Here is a 17,238-nt window from a genome sequence, read left to right on the forward strand (position 1 = left end):
CAAAAAAATGTTTAATGGGGTAGAAATTATAAAAGCTTTACAAACAAACAATGCCCAAGATGTGTGTGTATGTATGTATGTCTGTCTGTGGCACTAGAAATTTTTCCTGTAGGATCACAGAACCAGAGGATACCAGAGCTGGAAGGGACGTTGGAACACAATAATATAGGATGTTAAAGCTAGACTGAGACCTTAGCGATCAGCTGGCCCAGCCCCCTCTTTCGCTTGTTGCCACGGCTTCCTTCTCAAGGGTATGGCTTCTCTGAGCTTGGGCCTGTGACTGCAACCTTTTCAGTGGCATAATAAAATAATGAAAAGATCAGTTCAAGTCAAGGCAGTTTAAGAAACATTTATTAGGCACTTGTTATATGCCAGGCACTGTGCTAAGTGATGGGGATGCAAAGAATGGCAAGAAGAGAGCCCCTGCCCTCAAGGGAGTCAACATGTACATAAAGCTATATGAAGCAGAGCAGAGGCAGTCTGAGAGGAGAAGGCATTGATGGAAGGGAACCAGAAAAAGTCACTTAGACTGGAGGTTTTGATCTGAGTCTTGGAAGGAATTCAGGAACACTGAGAGGTGGAGGTGAGGAGTCTGAGCATTCCAGGTGTGGGGACCAGTTGGTACAAAGGCACGAATGGAGGTGCGAGATGTTTGAGAAACCACAAGAAGTAGGTCACTGTTGCTGGAACATTCACTGCAGAGAGAAGGGGAACATGTAAAAAAGACTAGAAAGGTAGGATGGGGTTTTAAACCCCAAACAAATATGTTTATATTTGATTTCAGAGGTAACAGGGAGCCACAGGAATTCACTGAAATGAGGAGAGGGCCATGATGTGTGACACAGTCAGACCCTGCGCCTTAGAAAAATCACCTTGGCATCTTCATGGAAGATGGATTGGAGTGGGGAGAGACTGATTGGAGAGACAATAGTCCTAGTGAAGGGTAATACTGGTCACAATTGGGGTGATTGGCTGGGGTTGGTTACCAACTAGTCCTATGACTTTGGGCAAGCGCCTTTCCCTCTCTGGGCTTCAGTTTCTCCATCTATATAATGGGGAGGTTAGATTAAATAATCTTTAAAGTCCCTTCCAGCCCAACATTTTGAATAATAATGAGTTAGAATTTACATAGTGCTTTACAGTTTGCAAACTGCTTTCATATGTTAACTCATTTGATTCTCCCAACAACACTGAGGTAGGTGCTATTATTATCTTCCTCTTACCTATGGAGAAACTGAAGCCCAGAGAGGTTAACTGACTTGCCCATGGGCACATAGCTAGTAAGCTTTGGAGGCAGGATTTACACTCAGGTCTTGAGTCCCACATTCCATCCACTTCACCATCTAATTGCCCTGTTATTCTGCCTCCATTAATCAGTCTATTCAAAGGGTACAATATTGGTAGAAGACGAATGAGTCTAATCTATAACCAAACTACTCTCATTAAATTGGGGCAGGGGGAGCCCTATATGCTGCAAACACAGTAATTCTTGCCAAATCACTCTCTAGTTTCCATTCACTAGTTGGGAACTCAGAGACTAAAATTTGCATACTAATGTCTGGAATTGACACTGTTCTTCAGGATTCTCCAAGTGAATGAGTCATTCAAGAGATGTCGTAGACCTGAGTATTTTTCTTTCCTGTTTCTGCGCATGCATGATATTTTGTATAGGAAATCCACAAGCCAGAGAATAAGGGACAATTCAGGTTCTGTTAGATACAAAGGAGACAGGCTGGAACCTGCACACAAGCAGAGAGAGCTGGAAATGGGTCAAAAGAAATGGCCACCTGCCAAGCTTCTAGGTTAAGTTCCAGGAACTAGGGGACTAGGCCAGGAATCAGAGAAACCCGTGTTTGAATCCTGTCTCTGATCCTTACTAGCTGTGTAGCTCGTCTCTGAGCTTCCATTTCCTCATCTGTAAAATGAGAACAGAATACTTGCAGTAGCTACCTTGCAAGGTTACTGTGAAGTTAAAATAATGCATGTGAAGGGGAAATGACAGGGCTTAGCTGGCACAATGGATAAAGCCCTTAAGGAGCTTATATTCTATAGGGAGAGATATATGTATATGGAGCTACAAAAAATAAATCCAAAGCATTTGTGTGGGGGCATTAACTGCTAGGAAGGAGATCAGGAAGCTAGTACTTGAACTGTGTCTTCATTTATTTATTTATTTTAACAAAAAAATTTTTTGGTTTGCTTTTAAAATTTTTTTTAATTATGTCTTGAAGAAAACTAGGCATTCTAAGATTTGGAAGTAAGGATGGAGTGAATTCCAGGCATGAGAAATGGTCAGAGAATAAGTATCAGATCTGCTCTGCCCCGACGGCAGAACCTGGAACAACGGGTAGAAGTTACAGGGAGGCAAGGAGCTTGACTCAATTATTATTGTTATGTTTTTAGTGAGGCAATTGGGGTTAAGTGACTTGCCCAGAGTCACACAGCTAGTAAGTGTTAAGTATCTGAGGCCGGATTGGAACTCAGGTCCCCCTGACTCCAGAGCCAGTGCTCTATCCACTGTGACACCTAGCTGCTCTAGGAGCTTGACTTCAGAAAGAAAACTTTCTCACAAATTAGAGCTTTCCAAAAGCAGAAACAGCTGCCTTGGGAGACTGTAAATAAGCTCTTTATTAGAGGACTTCCAGGCGTGGTTTGGCTGTGTAGCAGGAGAGACATCTACTTCAGGTCCGACTAGAGGACCGCTAAGGTCACTCCCAACTCTGAAATGCTATGAGTTTAACAACAACAACAACAATAATATTTGTTATATTAAATTATTACACAGTCTATTATATTATAGCTAGTACTCTAAGATTTGTAAAGCAATTTACAAACATTATCTTATTCGATCCTCACAAGAAACTCAGGAGGTAGGTGCTGTTATCATTACAGGGATTGTATCAGGCCTTCTTGACCACAGGCCTAGTGCTCTATCCACTGTGCCACCTTGGTCCAGTCTTTATACTTTCACATATATTAACTAGCATCCTCTAATCACAGATTCTGTGATTCAGTTAGGCCATGGACTCTGTCTTACGCTTACTTCTCTGTATCCCATAGCACAATGCTGGGCTTATAGTAGATACTCAACACATGTTTATTGATTGAATGGGACCACTTATAAATTTTGCTTGGAGTGGAGTCAGAGGACCGGGTTCAAGTCTTGACTCTGCCTCGTATTAACTATGTGACCTTGGCCAAGTCATTTACCCTCTCTGGGTGTCAGTTTCCTCATCTATAAAATGAAGGGGTTGAATTAGATTTCCCCCAACAATGCTTCCAGCTTTAAATCTATAATCCTACAAACTGTCCTTTGGGGAAACAATTTCTATATTCCAATTGAGCGCCATCTTTGTTCCATCTGGCTTGAGGAAGCATTCACAGTTTCATGACCTTTGACTTGCAATCCTCTCTCTCCTTTACTCATCATCAATACTGAGCTGACACCAAGACAGGGAGTATGTTTTCTAAGGGAGTCTGAGGCTCATAGAAAGCTGCCTTTCATCACCAGGATGCAAACGACTCCTTTTAACCTTTCTCCTTTTCAATTGGGTATATATCTTCCAGAAAATGTCACTGACATCCAATAAAAGGAAATGATTACAGGATCCATTCAGGAAGAGGCTACAACATAGGCCAGTTAGCATTTGGAGATGATTAAATAGTGAGTTTGAGGGAGCTCCCATTCATAACAGAGGACATTTTTTTTTGTATACCCTTGCTCAATATGCTGCCCTTTCTAAACCAGAGGTCAAGATAGCTCGTACTACCAGTAGGTTGAAATAAAATAATCCCAATTGAAGACAAAACAAAAGAATAATAAGGAAGTGGAACAGGGTCCATAAAACATTTCATTGGTTTCTTATCAGCTGGAAAGGCCCATAAATATCCAACTCACTCACTACAGACATGAATGATCATAAGGGTTTCGAGACAGACACTGTCACGAGTCTTCCTATCCACCAGCCTCTTTGTGAACTCTTCAACCCCTCCAGAGCTCCTCTCGGGACAAATGGAGGCCATCAGCATAACATTTTTGTCCTAGGAGAAAAATGGAGCATTCTTCAAATTTAAGGAAAAAGCTGGTGTTTCTCAAAAATGTGTATTGACAGAGAGAAAGAGTTTGCAAGGCATTACCATCTGTTCTTTTGGTTTGCTCTATTTTTCAGACTTCTTGTGGACCAAGACGATCAGATTAAATAGGAAGATGGTGACTTCTTTTGGTGGTCTGGGTTTATTGCCCTCCTCCTCAAATATTTGGTCAGTATCAAGTTGGTGCTCAGTTAGAAGTATTCCCTCAAGGCTAAATGATGTAGCTCCGAGGAGTTGGGGAAAACAAAAGCAAACAAGGCAGAGATTGACTTAAATAGTTCCCTTTTTTTTTCTCTCCAGCTTGAAGATTCCCCTTGGTTCAGCAAGTTGGTGTCTCTGGTAGGATCCATAACTCTGGAGCATTTGGTCTTATTCCATAGTACTTTTCTGCACACATTCTCCATTCCAGTCAAACCAGCTTGCAAGATGTTCTCTGAACACATCACTTCCATCTTCTGCCCCTGGGTCTTTGCAGGATTCTTCCCCATTCATGGAATGCACTCCTTTCTCGTCTCTGCCTTATAGAATCAGGTGCTATCTCTTATGAGTAGCTTTTTCTAACTCTTTCCCCACCCCTTCTTCCCTATTACTACTTGCACCCTCTTGAAATTATCGTAAACTTTGTATTTATGTACTTGTATACATGTTATATCCCATCCCCACCACCCAACCTTCCTCACCCTCCAGAAAATAAGGTCCTTGAAGACAGGGTCTGTTTCATTTTTTGGTTTTTTGCCTCCTCCTCCTCAAGCCCCATCAAGTAGGATAGTGGCCTGCAGAGAGGAAGCACTTAAGAAATGTTTGTTGAATTGATAATGTAATAACTTGCTCTGGGCTGCCCACCTGTGTATTGTCTGCTCATCGATTTGAGCAATCCAGGACCAGGCGCTTCTTGAATGCTTCAAGGATCAGTGATTTCATCTGTGTGTGCGTCATGCAACTGTCCCAGCCGCACACACCCTGTGCCCTGGGTCACTGTGTACCCAAACCAGACTAGGAGGAGCTCAGCTCCACGATTTACATAAGTGATGCCGACCAGATTAACAGCCTCTCAACCCCTGGTCTTTCCTGCTGTTATAATGGTTGAGGGAGACAGGGCAGAAGGCCCCAGGTCACTTTCACAGCCAGGGCTCAAGATCACCGTGCACTAGGACTTACCATTAATTTCTCTCTCCTCTGCCTTGAATACTTTCTTAACCCATTCATTTTGACTTTCTTTTTTCCAAGCTCCCTGTTATAGTGTAGAAGAATTTCTGCAGGATTTTTTTTTCTGATCTAGTCTTTTTCTGTCTAACCAGGTATTCTCCAACTGTGTTCCCTCCTCCTGCCTGATTCCCCTTTCTCCCGTACTGCTTCTTTTCTTTTTCTTTTTTTTTAAACAGCCTCTCTTGCCTCCCCTGCCCTCTTTTCACCAACCCCATTTCTGGATCTTTAATTTCTGGAGGTCTCAGGATTCATAGGCTCATGTTTTTGAGCTAGGAAGGACTTTAGAAGTCATTAAATCCAACTCCCTCATTTGACAGATGAGGCCCAGAATGGTGAATGGATTTGCCCAAGGTCACATAGGTAATAAGTGTCTACAATGAGATTTGAACCCAGGTCTTCCTAACTCCAAGTTCAGCACTCTATCCACAGCATCCCAGTGCTGTTGGGTGACTCCCTGCTCTGTTCTAAACCGGTTAGATTCACTTGAGAGAAATCCTTCTCTATAAAACATTGGAGGATATCTGATTCAGGAGCCCCCATGACCTCTGAGCTGAGCAAGCTACTCTAACCCAGGAACCTCCCTGATACATGGACCCAGGAGGCCCACTGAAGGGTTAGTACAGATGTAGGCCTAGTCCTGGGAGCAGATCCTCCTCGGACCATCGGGAAGTCTTCCTGCTATGACATGAAGACCATCACACTAGGGCATGGCTGGCTGTATCTCTTCCCTTCATCTTTCCAGCTCTACTTTGGAGGTGTCCATCACAGATCTAATGGGCATCAGTTGGCAGGCTACCTAAGTTTTGGCTCTGTTGTCAAAGGAGGGTGTCAGTGGGCTACCCTAATACCCTTTCTTTGTTGTCATAGAATTATAGGTTTAGGGATGGGAAGGACCTTTGAGATCATTAAGTCTAATCTCTCATTTTATAGATGAGAAAACTGAAATCCAAAGAGGATAAATGATTTGCCTAGGGTCACAGTTGCCATTTGAACTCAGGTCGTCTGACTTTAAATGCATTGCCTTTTTTTTTTTCTTCTTAGCCATGTCATGCTGCTTCCCTGACACGGATTCCCTTGGGCATTTCCTGTGAAACCTCATGACTTTCTCTTCTGGGCTTTGCCTTAAACACCCCAAATAAAAGGGCCTATTGCTTCCAGCATTAACTGGCTGGCCTTACTGTGCTGCAAAGCTCCTGACTCTCCCAAAGTCAAATCTCTCCCTGAAGGACATGTGGACTCATGCCTCCTGCAGAGCCACTGAGTCACTGCTCCTTTCCCTTCTCCACCTCTACTTCACTAAATTCTGTGCACTTGAGGCAAACATGAGCTGTTGGGAGCTATACTTCCTGAACCACACCCGGTCAGTTTCCATCCTCTGAAATAAACATCATCAGTCGGAACTCTTCCCAACACCCTCATCTAGGTCCAGGGAGCAGCTGTCAAGTTGCCCCAGGGGCACAGCAGCTCCTTGCTTTGTGAAATGGTCTCCTACAACTAGGACAGTGGGCATCCTTCCTCTACCTGCACAGATTCCAACTCCACTGTGCCTTGGACTGATTTTGAGGGTTTCTGTGGCTAAAAAATATATCACCCTGTGCCCAATTTGGTGATGAGTCTCCTTGAAAATAGCTAGGCTGTTCTTCAGAGGACAGACTAGGTGGGGTTATCCCTGGGTAGAAGCCTTTATAATTTGCCAGAGCTTGTGTTCTCCTGGCAGGGCCTTTACTTTTTAAAAAAGTTATTTATCTATCTATCTATCTATCTATCTATCTATCTATCTATCTATCTATCTATTTATTTATTTATTTATTAGCATTTTGAGTTCTAAATTCTCTCCCTCCCACCCACCCCTCCCCCACCCACTGAGAAGGCAAGCAAAATGTAGTCAATTACACACATGAAATTATGTAAAAACATTGCTATATTAGTCATATTACATAAAATAAAAATAAAGTGAGAAAATTGTACTCTATTTACAATCAGAGTTCATCCATTCTCTCTCTGGAGATGGATAGCATTTTTTCATCATGAGTCCTTTGGAATTGTCTTGGATCATTGTATTGATTAGAATAGCCAAGTCTTTCACAGTTGAGCATTATCATAACATCGCTGTTATTGTGTATGCTGATCTCCTGGTTCTGTTCACTTCACTTTGCATCAGTTCATATAGATCTTACCATGTTTTTTCTCAATCCCCCATCATTTCTTTTAGCATAGTAGTGCTCCATCACAATCACATGCCACTACTTGTTCAGTCATTCCCCAATTGATGAGCATCCCCTCAATTTCTAACTCTTTGCCACCACAAAAAGAGTTGCTATAAATATTTTGTACATATAGCAGCTCCTTTTCCTTTGATCTCTTTGGAGTACAGACTTAGTACTGGTATCGCTGGGTCAAAGGGTATGCACAGTTTATAACTCTTTGGGCATAGTTCCAAATTGTTTTCCAGAATGGTTGGACCAATTCATAACTCCACCAATAGTTTATTAGTTTATCAATTTTCCTTCATCACTTCCAGAATTTGTCATTTCTTATAGGTATGAGATGGTGCCTCAGAGCTGTTTTAATATGCCTTTCTCTAATCAATAGTAATTTAGAGAGTTTTATTTATATGACTATAAACAGCTTTGATTTCTTCTTTCAAAAACTGCCTGTTCATATCCTTTGACCATTTATCAGTTGGGGAATGGCTCTTATTTTTTATAAATTTGACTCAGTTCCCTATATATTTGAGAAATGAAGCCTTTATCAGAGAAACCTGCTATAAAATTTTTGATATTACTTCATTGTCTATGATACCTTTTAGCAAAATGTAGTTTCCCTGATTAATTCTTTTAATTAGGCCTATTTTCGCTTTTGCTTCGTCTGAGATTATGATTGCACCTCCAGGCAGAATCTTTATGAAAGCAGTATCACCTCCACATCATAATGAAGTATCAGGAGGACTTCAGTGGAGAAAGGTGATTCACTTAGTAGGCTTCTTTTATGTCTATCCATGTGTGTTTGACAGTATGGACCTTGATCCTTCTGTTATCTTTTAATTTGGAAAGCTCTAAATTAAAGGCAGGTGTCAGGGCTTGCTGGGCTTTAATTTGAACCAGCTGGGCAGAGACTGCACTCTTCAGGCCTTGGACACATCTATCTGACTTTGAACGGGCCATAATTTCTCAATCTTCCCCCTTGCTCCCTCTTTCCTGTGCATCTGGAATTCATTCCTCAGAGCCTGATGCAGTGAGAAGAGCATTGAACTTGGAGTCAGAACCCAGAGGACCTGGGTTTAAACTTTGACCTTTGCTACCTCTTACCTGTGTGACCTTGGAAGGACCTTCCCTTCAGCATGCGTCAGTTTCCTCAATATGTAAAATAATCAGTTGGTTTAGATCAGAGGTTCTTAAACTAGGGTCCATGATTTAGAAAAAAAATGGCATTTCAATATATTTGATTTCCTACGTAGTCCTATGTATTTTATTTTATACATTTAAAAATATTTTTGAGAGGGGATCCATAGACTTCACCCTAATGGCCAAGGGGGATCCCTCATGACACAAAAAAGGACTGGTTCAGATGATCTCCACCTCTATGATCCTATAATATCTATGATTCTATAATATTCTGGCCCTGTCCTCCTTAGCATACCAACTGATTTGAGGTTTTAGGAAAATCTGAAGCACTTTCAAGGGGAGAGCACAGTGAGACTCTTGGAAGAGGATGTGTCAGAACGTGAGAATTCACTGGGTCTTCTCCTAACTGGTGTATTTGTAACCTTCATTCACAGCCTTCTGATAGCTTCCTGAGTCCTGCTCTCATCCTTTCCCATGGCTGACCTCTGAGGATCACCCATATCCTCATCCTCTTTCAAACTAACACCCACTCAGGACAGAAGACAGAAGTCAGGAGAAAGACCATGACAATTACTGGGACCTAATGGGTGTTTCTGTGGGGTTTATCAACAACAAGAAGGAAGCCTTAAATTTATGTAGGGCTTTAAGGTTTACAAAGTGAACCCTTAACCCTTCACATGACAGCCCTGTGAGGTAGGTAGCTCATGTGCCTATTTTTTTACATTTGAGGAAACTGAGGCCCAGAGAAGTGAGGGAACTTGCCTAGCTAATAACAGAGCCTGGATGTAAGTCCGTTACCTCTGATTGCAAATGCAGTGCTCTCCTGGAGATACCATGCTGACTTTGAAGGTTCATTTCCATTTTCATATTGAATTCTAGCCAAGTAGCTTCCTCAGTCTGCTTCCATTTCTTGACTTTTTCCAGTTCCTTTTACACTTTGAGATGCTAACAAGTCAAGTTGTCAGTTTTTCTAGGCAGTGGGAGCTCCTCATTCAAGTTCAACTGTAAGCCTGACCCCTTCACAAAGGTGGGAGTAGGCATAGGTGTGGAATACTCAATGTAACTTCAGACTTTACCAATATTGTTGAACTTTATCCCCCTCTTTTATTTCAAGTTTTTGTTCTTTATTATAAGGGATGGCTCTCTGGGAGGAGGTGAAGGAGGGATGTAGTGGGAAATGTAGGTGATATAAAAATAAAAGTGATAAGGAAGTTAACTCCTGAGTGAGGAAACTCAATCCAATCCAAACTTAATCTGAACTCTACCAAGGCAGATCAGTACCTTCTCTACAATTTATAATTTGAAAGAATTGCCTAGAGAAGCAGTGTCAAACTGAAGTAAACATGTATTCACTAAACCATATATAAAGATTCCTGCATATTGACTTAAAAAACCACATATTAACATTATCTATGTTCTGTTACATTGTCATTTATTTTGTTAAACATTTCCCTATTACATTTTAATCTGCTTGGGCTACATGTTTGATACCTCTGGTCTAGAGCACTGAGGGGTTAAGTGACTTGCCCTGGGTCACACAGCCAGTTTGGGTCACAGGTAGGGCTCAGAGCCAGGTCTTCCTGGCTTTGAGGCCAGCTCTTTATCCCTGCTCTGAAAGGAAATAAATAAAAAATTATTAAAAAAAAAAGTGGGCCTGAAGAGATACCTCCAAATTTGCTTTTTCTGCATAAAAGAATGAAAAACCAGACCTGCTGGTTTTAGGCTTCACTACCACCACCACCATCAAACATTTGGTGTCCTTTCTTCCTTTCTTCTGCTGTAAGTGGCTGTGTGATTTGCAGTTATTTTTCAGTTCAGCTGTGAGTTTTTTGCCCAGGTGGCCTGTCAAATCTTTCCATTTCTGCTTTACCTCCCTCACCTCAGACCATAATGACATGGCACTACTGCCTTACTGGAGCTCCCCTATTCTCTCAGACCCATAAATCTTTTCCTAACATCTCCCCAAAGAAAAATGTGATATTTTCTTAAGTTCAAGGCAGCCGCCACCCTTCCTTATGAGGTGATGGGCGGTGGAGGGTGAGGGGAGTCCTGAGGGGAGGGTGTGATGAGGCCTGAGGGGAGGGCAAAGGGGCCTGAGTTTATTTCCAGTTTAAACAAAGATGGACAGGTTAAGTCCTCAGCCACAGGTCTCTACCTCAAGCCTCTTCTTTGGTCCCCTGTCTAGAAGGACTGACATAGGAGCCAGACAATTGTTTTATGCTAGCCCTTTGATGGGGTTGGGGGAGTCAACTCATTCATTACTTTCTCCCTTAACTCCACTTGAACATAAAACCAGAAGACAAAAGATATTGGTCTTCTTTGTTGTCCATAGATGTAATTACAAGTTAAGTATCCCCTTCCCACATCTCCCCTAAACCTCAACAGTCCAAATGAGAATAATATTGGCACACTATCTCTGGGCCTCAGTTTCCTCATCTATAAAATGAGGAAATTGGTTTAGATGACCTGTGAGGTCTCTTCCTTTTCTAGCATTCTATCTTTGAAGGTCCCTTCTGGCTTGGATATCCTGTGTCCTGGGATTCCTTCCAATTTTAACATTCTATGCACTGAGGCCCCTTCAAGCTCTGATATTCTATAACGCAGCTGAAAAGAGGCCCATAGTTGGGCGTGTATGCACACACAGATATACCCAAAACTACCTGTATTCAGGATAGCACAGTGCCCAGCACATAAGTGCTTAATAAATGTTTATTTTGTTTTGAGCACAAATACAGAGATTGCTCAAAGATTATTAGACTTAGTTGGAGACTTAGTTTCTCCATGATCACCACTCCCTCCCCCCTGCCCAGCTGATCCAGAACCATCACTAACCAGGCACTTCCCAGGTTTTCCCTTACTGACCCTTGTGCCTTACCACCAATAAAACATAAAGCTAGTGACTCCATTTGACAAGATAAGCAGAAGGTCTTAACCAACTGACATAATCTCACATAGCTTTAAGGTCTCCAAAGGGCTTCCCTCACAATGCTTCTACAAGGTAAGTAGTGCAAACATTATTGTTCTCATTTTATAGACAAGAAGACCAAAGCTGTGAGAGGTCCGGCCACTTGCCTGTGGTCACAGGAGCTTGTAGGTTACGTGAGGTGGCCCCTGAAGGCAGGTCTCCAGCCCCCAGGTCCAGCACACCATTTGTCACACAGGGCACTGCCTCTCCATCTACATATGGCAACTCCTAGGTATGAGAAGCCATGCCATCATCCTAGGAAGCAAACGTTGTGGAGATTCTGCCTAGCAATAACAGCTCCTGCAGATGCCAGGGCCAAAGACCCAGAAAAGAGAGTTCTTGCCACCAAAGTCCTTGGCACTGCCAAATCGTTCAACACCAGAAACTGATATCATTTTATCAGTAGAAATGACATTAAAGATGGGGTGTTAGCATTTACTATGCCATTGTACCCTAATGACCATGGGACCTTTCTATCTGACTTACAGTTAAAACCTTCCATATGTGCTGTCTCCTCCAGTAGAATGTGAGCTGTTTGAGAGGAAGGGTGTCTTACTTCACTATTTTTATTCCCAGCACTTAGCCCAGAGATTTTCACATAGAAAGCACTTAATAATAGCCTTTTCATTTGTTCATATATGTTGTATGCACATGTATGTTGTATATAGTTTATACACAGGTACTATAAGTCTACATATATAATACACACACACAGGTGCATGCATGTATGTGTGTGTGTATGTGTGTATCTTTTCCCCTGATCTAATGTAAGCTTCCTGAGGGTAAGAGTTATTTTAGTCTTTGTCTCTTCAGTGCCCAGCATAGTGCCTGTCACACAGAAGCTTGGTGATTGATTGTTTGCCTAGAGGACCATTTGACTGCTACCTTTAGTCTCCTGGATTTAAGAGAGCCCCCTGAAGAGCAACCTCATTGGGTGACATGCAAAAAGGTGGTATTTATGGAGCCCTAACGGCACAAAGGTAATCAAGAGTCAACTATCTATTGCTTGAAGCAAAGAATGATTTTGGGTCAAATTAATTTACTGCATTATCGTGATATCTCCTGGAGTAAGAGCTGATTGGCAAAGAAAGCTCAGCGGGCTGACTGCTTTTATCTTTTTTTTTTTCCTAATGTATGTAAAGCACAGATCACAGAATATCAGAACTGGGGGGAGCTTAGAAATCAATTATTCCAAATTCCTCATTTTACAGATGGAAGAATTGAGGCTGTGGGAGGAACATGACTTGCACTAAGCAAATCAGTGGCTGACCTGGGACCCCAACCCAGGTCTCCTGACTCCCAATGCAGTGCTCCATCTACCACGCCATGTTGTATGTATACTTTTGCTTTATCAAAAATACCACCATCAGAGCCACTACCACTAATTCTTGCAAGGTACGGAGAGTTATATTCACCTTTGTTATCTAACACCCTCCTTCTTCAACCACCCACTCTATTGCCAACCACAGTACACACAGATGTTGCTTCATACATTTTTGTTGTGTGTTGGTGAGTTGTGGAAGAGGTCCCTTGGCACAGGAAAAAGAACAATGGATTCGAAGGGGCCAGAGGACCTGGTACGAATCTCACTTCTGTTTCCTACTATCTCTGTGACCTTGGGCAAGTCACAGTAAACCTCTCTTGGCTTTAGCTTCAGGTGTTATGCCTGAGTCATCTCCAATTGGCTTGCAAGATCTAACTGTTACATTTTCAATATGGGCATCTGCACCCAAGAAATCAGCAAAGGCTACAAATCAGGGTTTGAGTGAGCATTTGTTGATTTTTAGATTTAAGAAAGTGAAGAAAATGTTAGTAATACATATTAATCTTCAAAGTATGTGGAACACAATTTGGTGAATCAATTGGGGGTTTTTTTGTTTGTTTTTGTTTTTGCTAGGCAATGGGGTTAAGTGACTTGCCCAGGGTCACACAGCTAGTAAGTGTTATGTGTCTGAGGCTGTATTTGAACTCAGGGTCCTCCTGAATCCAAGGCTGGTGCTCTATCCACTGCGCCACCTAGCTGCCCCCAAATCAATTGTTAAACATTTCCCAGCACACCCTTGCTTAGTTTCTTCATCTGTGAAAATGGAGGTAGTTAATCAGATACTGAAGTCTCTTCTAGAATAAATCTATAATCCCGCCAGATAATGAAGGTTAATGGACATGGTGCTAAATTTGGAATAACTTGACTTGAGTTCAAATCTCAGCTCTGTGTGATGTTGAGCAAGTCACCTAATATTTTGGGGCCTCAGCCTCCTCATCTGTGCAGGTGGGATGAGGATGGAGATAGGAATTAGACTAAATGTTCTCTGTAGTCCTAAATCTACGGCCCTATGACCCTATAACCTTGGTAGCTTGGTGTATTAGCTTCCCCTCCACAAATCTAAGGGGGCTTAGTAACATGCCCAAATTGAAAACTCTTGTAGCTCAATTTTGATGAGGCCCCTAAGAGAGATACCCTAAGTGATGCTGACTGCCTTAAAACCCAGGGAACCCTCAAGTATAAGCTAGACATATTTTAGACATATTCAGGTTCAGATGAAACATAAGTCTAAGACAAGGAATCAGGACATCTTGATTCTAATGACAGCTCTGCTGCTACTAAGTTGGGCAAGTCACTTAGCCACTTTGGCCTTTGGTTTCCTCATCTTGGGAATACTTGTTCAATCATAATATTACTACTACCATGTAACTAACACAGAGGGGTGCATGTGACAGGTGCTCAAGAAATAAATTGTTTATTAAATGACTGATGTTCATTGGAAGGGAGTCTGGGTTTAATATTTCCAGAACACTGAAACTTGTTTGAACATATTCGTTTCTTGCCCCTAAGTCATTCATTCATTCATTCATCATTCATTCATTCATTCATTCATTCATCATTCATCCATTCATTGTTTAATGCTTAACATATGCACAGCTCTGTGCTAGTAACAATCTAAATGTAGTTGGGTGTGGGGTGGGGAAAGTATGTTTCATAAGAAACTGAAGTTAGAGGTACCAAGTACTCTTAGTTTTGCCTCAAAATATGTGCCTAGGTTATTTCCATCATTCATCAGATTAAAAATAGTCATGCCTTAGCTAGTTGTTGTTTTTTCTAGAAGAAAAGTGAGAAATGATGTTGTCCTACGAGAAAAACCTTGGTTTCAAGTACATAGTCTTGGGTTTTTGTTATGGGCCATGTGACTTCCGTTCTGTGATTAGCCTTAATTTTCTCATCTGTAAAATGAAAAGGTTTGGTTGGATGATCTCTAAAGTCCCTTCCAATTCAAACATTTTATGTTCTAGGGCTTCTTCCAGCTCTAACATTCTAGGATTCTGTGATCTAAATCCCTTCCTCTGAGGCCAAAGTTTTCTACATGTCCAAAATTATTAGCAATACTTGCCAAAATCCTAGGATGAAGTGGAAAGTCAGTCTAGTTATGAAGGGCCCAGAAGCCCTTGAGGGAAGAACGGACTACAAATCTGAGGTGTTATTCTTTAAAAAAAAAAATCTTCCATGCATCTGGCACTCTCCCTGAGGACTGATTAATTTCTCTTTCATCCAAGGGCCTAGGTCAGCTGGGAGCATTATAGGTTAAAGGTCAGAGTTGAGGTGATAGACATTTGTATAACCTCTGCCTAGAGCCTGGGCTCTGAGTCGCACCCACCCTCACACGTGGCTTTCCCACATGTCCTCAGAATAGGAATTGCCCTGCATTTGGAGTGAGATGATCTAGGTTCAAATCCAGGCTCTGCCACATGTTACTTGTGTGACCTTATACGAACCACTTAGCCTTTCTGGGCCTCAGTTTTCTCATCTGTAAAATGAGGCAACTGAACTAGAGGCAACTAGGTGGATGTTAGACTTAAGAGTCAGGAAGACCTGAATTCAAATAACACCTTGGATACTAGCTTTGTGACCTTGGACAAGTCACTTAATTGCTATCACATCAATTTCTCCAGGTATTACCTCCAATTTCTCTCATCCAAATGGGGATAATGATAGCACCTACTTTTCCATGTTGTCATGAGGCTTAAGTGAAATAATATACATGTAAAATGTCTTATAAACTTTGATGTGTTAGACAAATGGGCTATCATTGTCGCTTTTGTTGTTAGTCCTTCCAAATTGAAATCTATGATCCTAAGACCCTAAACCAGGAGGGCAAAGGAAACAGATCTGGCTTTATAGTCTCCAGCTCTTCTACTTAGTAAATATATGGATCTCACTTTCCTCTTCTTTGAATTCAGGGGAATGCAGAGTAAATGCTGGACCTGGAGTCAGGGAAACAAGAGTCCAAATCTCCCTCATACTTACTAGCTGTTTGACAAATCAGTTAAAATCTTGAGTGACTCAGTTTCCTTATCTATAAAATGGCAGTTCAGAATGTACTTGTTTCATAAGGTTATTGTGAAGGTCAAATGAGATAGTGTGAAGAGTATGCCAGGCCAACTTTATAGCATGATGATGATGATGATGATGATGATGATGATGATTACTGTTATCTCTAAGACCCTTCCACCTCTAAATCCTAAGATCCTATCTGGAGAGAGGGAAAAAAAACCCTCTACCCTAGAGGAACTGAACAGAGCTCCAGATAAAAGCGAATAAATCAATTACAGAGAAAAAGAAAAAGAAAAATGGGACGTGGTCTCTCTCTGTGTGTTGGCAAACACTCCTCCCCTTCCCAAACAGTTCTTCACCCCCCCTCCTCTTCCCCCCCCCATATGCTGAAGAATTGATGATTCTCAGCTGAAATCAAAGGTGCCCTGGCCTTAAAGAAAGGGGAACAATTAGGCATTTAATTTGGTCTGGCCCTCTCCAGCATCAGGGTCCTTGTGTTTTTCCCCCGTGCCTGTTCTGACCCTCCGCCCCCGCCCCTCCTCCCCATTCCCTTGAGGACTGGGAGCCCCCAGTGTGGTTCCGAACAGTTCTGCTCAAACGGATACTGTTTTCCAACAATCCCATGAGTGTCGAATTTTAATGTAACCTTCCTCTATTGTTCCCCGCTGCCAGCAGCCCGCAGCCCCCCAGCCAGCCCCCGGCTTGGCCCTCTCTGAGGTCCACGCTCCCCCTGCGTACCCCCCCTCCCCGCCCCAACCCGCGGCTCATTTGCACAAAAAGAACACAGAGTACCCACTCAGCAGCCCACCTTGAACAAAACACTCCAGGCCTCTAGAAAGCGGCAGAAGGGCTAATCAGGCAGGCACTGCGCTGCGCTAGTGCATCGGTTGTTTGGCATAGAAATAGGCTGTCTGGCCACAGCTATGAGGTAACGTCTGGCTTTTTTGCCAAGCTGCAGAACTAGTCAGACACTCCCTGGGACAACATTTCTTCAGGAAAAAAAAAAAATGAAGAAGCGGGTGATGAAGAGGAGGAAAAGAAAAGTTAAGCGACAAGCAAAGGTCTAACAGAAGCTTCCTCCTCGTCTGCCTCCTCACTTCCAAGCGCCCAGAACTGAATAGCCGCGATTTGTGAATTTCAGCATTGATTTCCAATGCGGGAGGGGATGGGGGGGTAGAGAAGAATCTTTGGAAATAGAAATAGGTTCCTTGACACTGCTACCCCGCCCACAACCTCCAGCTTCCACACACCAGCTTTTCTCCTTCCTTCAAGATGCAACTTTCACCCTCGTCTATTTTGGAAGT

General features: G+C 42.3%; 1 long non-coding RNA gene across 1 annotated transcript; it reads right to left on the minus strand.

The window, feature by feature from the left end:
• Nucleotides 1–334: 334 nt before the first annotated feature.
• On the minus strand, nucleotides 335–16,862 carry LOC110205053 (uncharacterized). Its single transcript, XR_002323493.2, has 3 exons — nucleotides 16,743–16,862; nucleotides 3,899–4,041; nucleotides 335–695 (listed from the first exon to the last, which is right to left on the minus strand). It is a non-coding gene; the product is annotated as an uncharacterized LOC110205053 (long non-coding RNA).
• Between the last annotated feature and the right edge of the window lie 376 nt (nucleotides 16,863–17,238).

Source organism: Phascolarctos cinereus, unplaced genomic scaffold, assembly GCF_003287225.1.
Source record: "Phascolarctos cinereus isolate Bilbo 61053 unplaced genomic scaffold, phaCin_HiC Scaffold_2;HRSCAF=192, whole genome shotgun sequence".
Classification (NCBI taxonomy): Eukaryota; Metazoa; Chordata; class Mammalia; order Diprotodontia; family Phascolarctidae; genus Phascolarctos; species Phascolarctos cinereus.